This window comes from Miniopterus schreibersii (genome assembly GCF_964146895.1).
Source record: "Miniopterus schreibersii genome assembly, chromosome: 15".
Lineage (NCBI taxonomy): Eukaryota > Metazoa > Chordata > Mammalia > Chiroptera > Miniopteridae > Miniopterus > Miniopterus schreibersii.
This window is the reverse complement of record NC_138115.1, coordinates 6,646,758-6,656,556: the sequence shown is the minus strand read 5'-3', so window position 1 is coordinate 6,656,556 and position 9,799 is coordinate 6,646,758.

Here is a 9,799-nt window from a genome sequence, read left to right as displayed (position 1 = left end):
GAGATCATTACCTGCATTTTTGGCCATTTGGGACATGAATTTTAAAAGCTGAGAAACACTATTCTGCAACTTCCGTGAGAAGCAGGACATAATAGTTGGAAGTGTGAGTGCCTGAAAGGTTCCCACAGAGTTTGAAAAGACCATCAAATCCAACTCCCCTACTTTACAGCTGAGGCAACCGACACAGAGAGAAGTCACTGCATGAGGGTAGTGGTTAGAGCCAGACGTGCCTTGCACAGCTCCTGCTTCACCATGAAGGTGAGAGTATATCCTGAAAGACCGGGGAACCTCTGAGAAGTTATCCTCTCCTCTTAATACAGAGAAAGGAGAGGCACCTGTAAGAGGCTGCAACCAATTCCAGGACATTGGCTCAACAGGCCTGAAGGAAGAGACTGGGAGGGATGTAGGAGCACAAAAGTGGATTACTCCTGCTGTTCTAGGTGGTTCTAAGAGTCCACAGTTCTTCAGGTAGGTCCAAATCTGATACTAATTCTCCCTGATGCTCACAAAGACTCAGATCCTGTACTTGACCTTCACCAAGATCCTGATTCTCACCTTGACCCAGACACTCAACGTAACTCTCTTTATGACTGAATCTCACCCACCACAATGCTTAGCCTGACACTGAACTCAACACTGAATAAGCTCCTTGCCCTGAACCTCATTCTCACCCTGACCTTACCTACATCCTGACCCTTATCCTGACCTTTATCTGACCTTTACCTTCATTCTGTCCTTGAACAGTACTTTGAACCTCACGCTAGTCTAACCTTGATTCTGTCCTTCGTTTGGATCCTACCCTTACCCATGTCCTGCCTTGACTCTTATCTTGACTCAGATCCTTACACTCACCTTAACTCTGACACTGACCTTCGCTTCACCCTGACCCTGATTTTGACCCATACCCTCATTCTAACTTTCTCACTGACCTCGAACCTGACCCTGAATCTGACCCTCACTCTGACCCTAACATTGATCCTGGACCTCTCCCTGAACTTTACCCTTCACAAGATTCTGAGCCACACCCTGGCCATGACTGAAGCACTGAATCTGACCCTCGTCCTCGCTCTCACACAACGCTGATGCTAACCCTACTCCTACCCCTACCCCTCACCCTCACCCTCACCCTCACCCTAGCCCTCACCCTAACCCTCACCCTCACCCTCACCCTATCCCTAACCCTAACACTAACCCTATCCCTAACCCTATCCCTAACCCTAACCCTAACCCTCACCCTAACCCTAACCCTAACCCTAACCCTAACCCTCACCCTCACCCTCACCCTCACCCTCACCCTCACCCTCACCCTTACTCTCATTTGGACTTTGTTCCTGACGCTTTGGCTGACCCTGACAACCTTACTGCACACCTCACCTGAGCTCTGTCACCTAGACTGTCCCATCCTGACCATGACCCCGATGAACATGTGACCCAGACCCTAACCCCGGCCATCGCCCTAACATGAACACTGACTCTGCCCTGGTCCTGTCAGCCTGTCGCACTGACCTGAACCTTGCCCTCACCCTGAAGCTCACCTCAGTCTTGACACTCATCCTTACCCTGGTCGTCATCTTCACCTTTACCATGACCCTGACTGTGACAAAGACCCTGGCTTTCACAGTGACCATCAACTAATTCTACTTTTACGCTGGACCTGAACCTTATCAGTCAGACTGTGTCTATCCTTACCAGAAAAACTGATCCTCAACCTGGTGCTTCGACTCAACTTCACTTTGAACCTGACCATAACACTAACTCTACCTATGACAATGTCATTGGCCTTCTCCATGTCCCTAAACTGTATCCAGGGCCTGACCATCAACCTCACACTGACCATGGCTCGAAATCTCATACATACCCTTGCATTCACCCTGACCTTTACCTGCTTCTGACCACCCTATGCCTAAACTTGAACTGGACTTTCACTTTGACCCTCTTCTGACCCCTACCCTGAACCTGACCTCAACTTTACCCTTAACCTGAACATGACTTTCAACTTCATACTCACCTGACAGTGACCCTCACTCTAACCCTAACCCTGACTCTGAATCTAAAGTTGACCCTGATCCTCACATAGAAAATGAGTGACCCTCACTATGACAGTGTCCACGACTCTGACCCTGATGCTTATCTTAACACCACTCTGATTCTCACCCAGACCCCGATGCTTACCTAATACTAACTTCACCTCATCCACCTGATACTTAAACTGATCCTTCACCCGAAACTGACCCTCACGGTGAACCTGACCCTAACCATGGCATTGACTATATCTCGCCATATCCCTGACTTTGACCCTAACTGTAACAACGACATTGTCACTGACCCTCATCCTTTCACATAACTTGACTGACTTTACCCTGTTCCTTACCCTTATATTCCCAGTACCCTGACCCCCACCCTTACTCCTTTCTGAATGCATGCTAACCCTTACTCTTACTCTCACTCTAATCCTGAGCCTCACACTGACCTCGTCCCCAAAACGGTCCTGACATTGACCCTCAACTTGACCTACATCGTGACTCTCACATTCTCCATGACCACCTCCCCAAACTGATTCTGATGTCACTCTAGCACTGGCATTGACTTTCCCACTCAAGAGCCTTATCTGAACTTGATTCTCAACTTGCTCTTACTTTTAACCTGACTCTGATTATCGCCCTACCTTGAAAACCTTGATGCTGATCCTGAAACAGACCCTGACCCAGACATTACTCTCACACTGACCCAGATCCTGAGCTTGACCCTGAACCTTACCTGATCCTAACCTTTACCCTATCACCATGTCCCTCAAGCTGACGTTGACCATGACCATGACCATCAAACTAACCTTCACCTTTACCATTTACCTCTCCCTAAATGTAACTTGACCTTAACCTTTACTCTGACTCTTATGCTGACTCTGACCATGACCCTCTCCCTGAACTTCATTCACCCTTTTTCTCATCATGTCTCTAAACTTGACCCTTAATCATACATGTTCACAGGTTAATAAAATATGCAAATGCCTTCTAACAGTAATATATATATGTTTGTATTTGCCTTATCAAAAATTTTCATTGATATGATATAAATGCTCATAAAAAATTACCTGGGCAGTTTTTAACTTTCTGTCCTCTAGGTGTCTCTTATGTCTAGAGAAAAAAAAAATTGAAGATACTATTTGGTATAGATAGTTGATTATACTGGATACAGCACTGCAGAGAAATGCAGGAATGTGATTTTTTTTTGTTTATTTATAAAAGTTGTACAGTTCATTCACATAATAAATTTAAGATGATATATTGTTTTATTTAGTATACTGACAACTATATTTTAAAGTTATAGTTTAAATCTTTAAATTATTACCTATACATATATTTTATAGCTACAAAATGGTATATATCCTTCATTACAATTTGTTACATATGTACCAAAAGAGTTAAATTAGAATTTAACATTAAATTGGGGCCTTTTGTGTAAAACAACTTGTTATTTTACACCCAGGTCAATAGACGTTCCTTTTTGTCACAGGTGACAGCTGGCTAACTATAAATGCTTACACCTTTCGCATACTCTTCAACCATATTCTTAGTGATTCCAAGGACAACTTTGACCTAATTTTTTTTGTTTAATGTTAAAAATGCTACCACAGAGTTAAAGTCATACTTTAAACATAGACATCTTCCAGAAATTAAGTAAGTTCAGGTGACTAGCATAATTGTCCTCACACAGGCTTGCCAACTAACAAGGAAATATAAGTGCCAATATTTACACTGAGGGTAAGTGCTTTTGGGGTAGTCTACAAATTCAGAACCATTTAGAAACAATGGTGTTTCTAACCTTGAAAAATCTATACAAACTGGACAACACATTAAAGATCTTTTAGATGCTTTGTATTACCTAAGAACATAACTATAATAAAAATAAAAGGTCAAAGACGAAGACCTAGAATCTCATAGTAATGCCTTTGGTTGACCACTGTGTTAAACAAACAGTGTTAACCTAGTCCTAGATAAATACTCTTAGAATCACACAGACAAGAATAGTCTTGGAGAAATTCAAAGAGGTTGTTATTAACTGTCAGAAACAGGTCTGTAATTTAACTTAGGATGCTTATTACATCTTAGGATGGTCAACTGATTATACCAAAACACTTGAAAATAATTTTAACAAAAATTCTTCATTTACCCATGAAGCCAAGATAAACCAGCAACAATGTTAAACCAACACTGGCGATGGACTAATTTTAGATGTAGATGCCAAGGAGTTTTCCAAGCAAGTCTTATCTGCCAACCACATAATCCTGATAAAATGGTCCAGATGGGTCATGGATAGGAACCAAGGGCCCTAGGGATTTTTTTGTTTTGTTTTGGTCTTATTTTCTCCTTTTGTTTTAAATTAAATTTATTGGAGTGACATTGGCTAATAGAATCATATAGATTTCAGGTGTGGATTTCCATGTTACAAGATCTGTATGTACACCATGTGTCCACCACCCAAAGTCACATCATCTTTTGTCACCATATATTAGGCCCCCTTTACCACCACCCCCAACCCTTTCCCTCTGGCAACCACCACACTGCTGTTTGTGTCCACGAGTTTCAGTTTTATATCCCACATGAGTGAAATTATATGAATCTTAGCTTTTCCTGACTGACTTATTTCACTTAGCATAATATTCTCAAGGTCCATCCGTGTTGTTGCAAATGGCAGTAACTCATCCTTTCTTGTGGCTGCGTAGTATTCCATCGTGTACATGACCCACATCTTCTTTACCCAGTCCTCTGTTGCAGGACACTTTGGTTGTGTCCATGACTTGGCCACCATGAATAAGTCTGCAATGAACATAGGGGTGCATATATCTTTGCAAATACATGTTTTTGAGTTTTTTGGGTATATACCCAGGAGAGGGATTGCTGGGTCCTATGGTAGCTCTAGTCTTAATTTTTTGAGGAATCGCCAGACTGCTTTCCACAGTGGCTGTACCAGTCTCCATTCCCACCAGCAGTGAGCGAGGCTCCCTTTTCCCACAGCCTCGCCAACACTCGTTATTGCCTGTTTTGCTGAGGACAGCCACTCTCTCAGGTGTGAGGTGGTGTCTCGCTGTAGTTTCGGTTTGCGTTTCCCTAATTGCTAGTGATGTTGAACATCTTTTCATATATCTGTTGGCTGTTTCTTTGTCTTCTTGGGAGAGGTGTCTGTTCAGGTCCTCTGCCCACTTTTTGATTGAGCTGTTGGTTTGGTGTTGAGTTTGATGAGTTCTTTATGTATTTTGGATATTAAACCTTTGTCAGAGCTATAGTTTGCAAATATCATCTCCCCTTTGGTCAGCTGTCTCTTTGTTTTGTTGTTGATGTCTTTTGCTGTGCAGACAGCTCTGGTGGAGTGGGGGTGATGTTAGGCATTGGGGTGGAGGGATTCAGCAAAAAAGGGAAAAAAAGAGAGAGAACTCATGGACATGGGCAACAACGTGGTGACTGCGGCATAGAGGGGATAAATGGTGATGGAAAAATAAATAATAAATAAATAAATAAATCTAAAATTAACACAATTCTCAGAAATCCTTGAACACCTGGCACCTGAACTACCACTGGCTTTCAAATCTGTCTTCTTTTGGGGGCCCACCCATTTTCTCCTTGTTCTCCGAGGGTGAATATTTCTTAAAAGGACACGTGGTTGGACCCCGTGGTCTACCTGGGGTCCCCACCCTCCCTCCTGCACCTTCCGGAAGGGAGAGAGCTGCAGCAGTTCTTACTGCAACCTCACCCCCTTTACCCGTGACCGGTGACGGCTTGCAGGTTTGCACTGCCTAGTGTCCTTTTGCAACTTAATTCTTCTGGCATAAATCACCCTCCCACTGCTCCTCAGTGCATGCTCTCAGGAGGGCAGCACACTCGGCAAAGTCTGTAGAGAGGAGCCCCTGCCCCTGGACACTCTACCCAGAACCTGGGGCAGTCAGGAGTCATCAGGGCTGGGAAACTCCTGCTGCGGTCCCCTTGACCCTGCCAAGTACTACTGACTTTTGGGAAAAAGCCCCTGCCCAACTACTGACCACACTCCTACTTATTCCAGGTGCCTTGGCAGCTAAACAGTTGTTCTGGAGGGGAGAGCACGAGGCAGCCCTCAACAGCCCCAGGTTGGGCAAGGATGGGGATTGCCAAGGAGACTTGTATCCCCACCTCCATTCTCAAAAGGAGGAACCACGAGGACAGGCCAGGGTTCAGATAAACATCAGATTCTAACCCCCTGTTCCTCCAAGAACGTGCGCTTTAGCTGGACAAGTTGGGGGTGGGAGGCCTGCCTGAAGGGTGGTACTGGGAAGCCAGGAACGCAAGCGCTGGGCATCTCCACCTGCTGGTAATGTAGCCAGTGTTCCTGGGGTGAGTTAAAGTCTGTGATGGCATTTTAAAATATGAACAAGCCAGGCCAGTGTGGCTCAGCTGGTTGAGCGTGGCCCCATGCACCAGAGGTCACTGATTCCAATCCCAGTCAGGGCACACGTCCCATTGCTGGGGATCCTCAGTAGGGGGCATGCAGGAGGCAGCTGATGGCTGTTTCTTTCTGATGTTTCTGTCTCTTCTTCTCCCTTCCTCTCTTTGAAATCAATATAAATATATTTAAAAATAAAATAAAATATCAACAAGTAAAATTAGGTCAGAGCTATCCAAGAGAGCCTTAAAAGAATGGTTGAAGGGCATGCAAAAAGCACTGAAAATTAACAATAATTTGGTGACAAAAGAAATCTCAATTGATTTGGGCATAAAATAACTAATTTTACATGAAACACCTAAATCCTAATTTATTCCTTTGACTCATTACTTATGAAACAAATTGTAATAAAATATCTATTGATATGCATTGATACTGACACATATTTATTTGTATGGATTTAAGCATGCATAGATATACAAACACTTGATGGTGATCATTTAAATTTCTGACGATAGCTTTAAAATACCATTATCCTATACACAGACCTGTATATTTCTGCAATCCTTATACCTAGTATAACATTTATGTTAGTACCTTCAATTACAGTAATCAATTCTTTCTCTAGACATAAAAGATGCTCAGAGGACAGAAATTTAAAACTAGCAAGCATTTTTAAAACATAAGTTTTTACCTCCTATTATTTTAAAATATTGACAAAGCAAAAAACAAAAAACACAAACCAGAAAACACACACAAAACACCTCTAACTCTGACCACTGACTCTGCAGCTCCTGTGCTCAGGTGCACATTCAACTTGTCAATGCCATTGAGTCAAAGACCCCCAAGAACATACCTGCAGTTGAATAAATTTGGCTGAGAACATACCTGCAATTGAATAATTTGGCTTATTACTGGTTGCATTGAAAGGGAATGCACACCAATGGGAACTATAGGGTATCTGAGTAAGAGGGTGTTTTAAAAATACCTATTGTAGAATTCGGCCCTGTTGGACGATTGTTGGAAGGTCTGAGGAAGTGAGGGTTTGCTCTAATTTGGTTCCGTTAGAAAGCGGGCCCAATTCTATGACTGGGTCCTTTGTGGGTACAAAACACAGATTTGGGTAATAATTTAACGTTTGTAACTACAGATTTAAAATATAATTTAATTGTCAGTGTGTCAAATAAAACAACATATATCGTACTGAGTCTATTATGTGAATGAACTGCAATAACTTTTAAAAATAAACAAACAGAAAATCCTGTAGGTGCTCTGTAATTGTGTACCCAGTGTAATCAACTACCTACATTATCATCTTCAACGGAAGATCCTTTCCTTCCTTTTTCTGTAGACACAAGTGACACCTAGAGGACAGAAAGTTAAACACGGTCCAGGTAATTTTTTGTGAGCATTATCTCATGGTAATGAAAACTTTTGAGGAGGCGAGAGAGACGACGGGAGGAGAGGCGGGAGGGTTGTCAGTTCAGGCAGGTGCGCCGCGGGGAGGCCGGAGAGCGGCTGTGGCAGCGGGTCCCCTGCGCCCTGGGAACGGGGCACCCAAGCACCACGCAGGACCCCAACTCAGAGAGACACAGAAGGGAAGGGGAGCCGGCGGCGCCGGGAGGCGGGCAGCAGGGAGGCCCCGTGCCCTTGGAGGGTCCGGCAGAGGGCGGCCTCGGAGCCCGCTGGGCGGGCGCTCTGACCCGGGCGCGGGCCGAGCCGGGGGCTCCGCGCGCAGGGGCCCTGAGCGCACACCCGGCGAGCCCCCGGCCCCGGGAGAACGCGGGCAGAGAGCCCACGGGGCTGGTGCGTGCGCCTTGGGGGGCGGGGGGCACGGGGCGCACTGAGGGCGCCCTGCCCAGCCTGCAAACCTGCTAGGTCCTGCCCGTTCTGCTGTGATCAGAGCCAAAGGGAAAGGGCGAGGGGCCAGAAATCTGCGCCCCTAAGGCTCGGTCTGCGGGCGCGGGGGACAGAACAGGTGGCCCGTTTGAGCCTGGGCAGAAACCCTGCCCAAGGGCACAGGAAGACTGAAGCCCCAAGAGGGGCTGATTTTTATCTTTGCTTGTTTTGTTTTGTTTTGTTCTGTTTTTTGATCCCCTCCTACTCTGCGTGACAGCCGAAGCTGCGGTGTCGCAACAGTGTCCCCCGCGCATTTCTGTCCAGGTGGACTCCTGTCTGGGAAGGGAGGGGCCTGGGCCCTTTGGCAGCATTACCAGGTGGCAGATTCGGGCTCCCCAGGGAGTAGAGCCAGCAGCCAGTGCAGCCCTGGGAAAAAGACGTGCCCCCACCCCACCCACCCACCCACAGGCCTACAGAGTAAGCACCACCCCCAACACAAGTCTGCTGACACCACCGGCCTGGGCCCCGGCAGGTCCCCTCAGGGTGAAGCTCCGTGGGGCAGTGGAGAGCAGCTCAGCACGGACATTCAAGGGCGAGGCCCCGGCACACCCAGTCTCTTGGCTTCAGAGGACCTGCCCAGTGGACTATTGGGGACCCTGCCCAGCCGAGTGTCAGACTGGTGGCCTATGGCAGGCAGGGGTAACACTGGCATTGGCAGCACCAGAAGTGGCATCAAGGGGCCAGTCTTGGGCGACGTCCGAGCAACATCCAGCAGGGCCACTAAGAGCACATCCAAGGGCTGAACACTCAGCAGGCGCCTGAAATCTGTGGGTCCCACTCCACTTGTTTCTTTCTCTTTTCCTTGTTATTTCGTTAATACTATTTTGTATATAATCTCCTCTTTAATTTTTTAGATTTCACCTTGTTTCTGCATCTCTTTTCATCTCCTGTCCCTCATTTCTCTTTCCTGTTTTCATCTACAGTTTCTTTCTCTTTGCTTTTTAAAACATTCTTTTCCATTTTTCCTCTCCCTAGTCCCTGTATTATTTTATTCAACATTATTACCTTTTAAAAATTACCGTTATTTCACACGTATATTTCTCTTCCTCTCCCCTGTTTTTTGTTCTTTACTCTCCGCTTTCTCTTTCACATTCCCCTCTTTCATTGCGCTTTCTGCCCTCAGGCTTTTGGTCTCTGAATTGCAGTATTCCCTTTTATTTCCCTTTCTCACTCTTCTGTGCTATGTGTTGGGGGTTGGGTGGTTGGGGTTCTTGTAATTAGTTGTGTGTGTGTGTGTGCGCGCGCATGTGCGCCGTTTCTTCTTGTCTCGTTCTGTCAGCACCTGCATAACAGCTGCCGCGGCGTGGTTGGGGCTGAGCCTCCCGGGCAGCAAGCCCCAGGACGAAGCCCACCCGCGAAAGGGACAACAGCAGTCAGGAGCCAGTTACAGTAGGAGGGCCCACACACCACACCCAAGGGACATTTCTAGAGCACCCAGTTTGGAAGGGCAAGGAGACTACACCCCTAGGTCCCACAAGACACCCAGGAC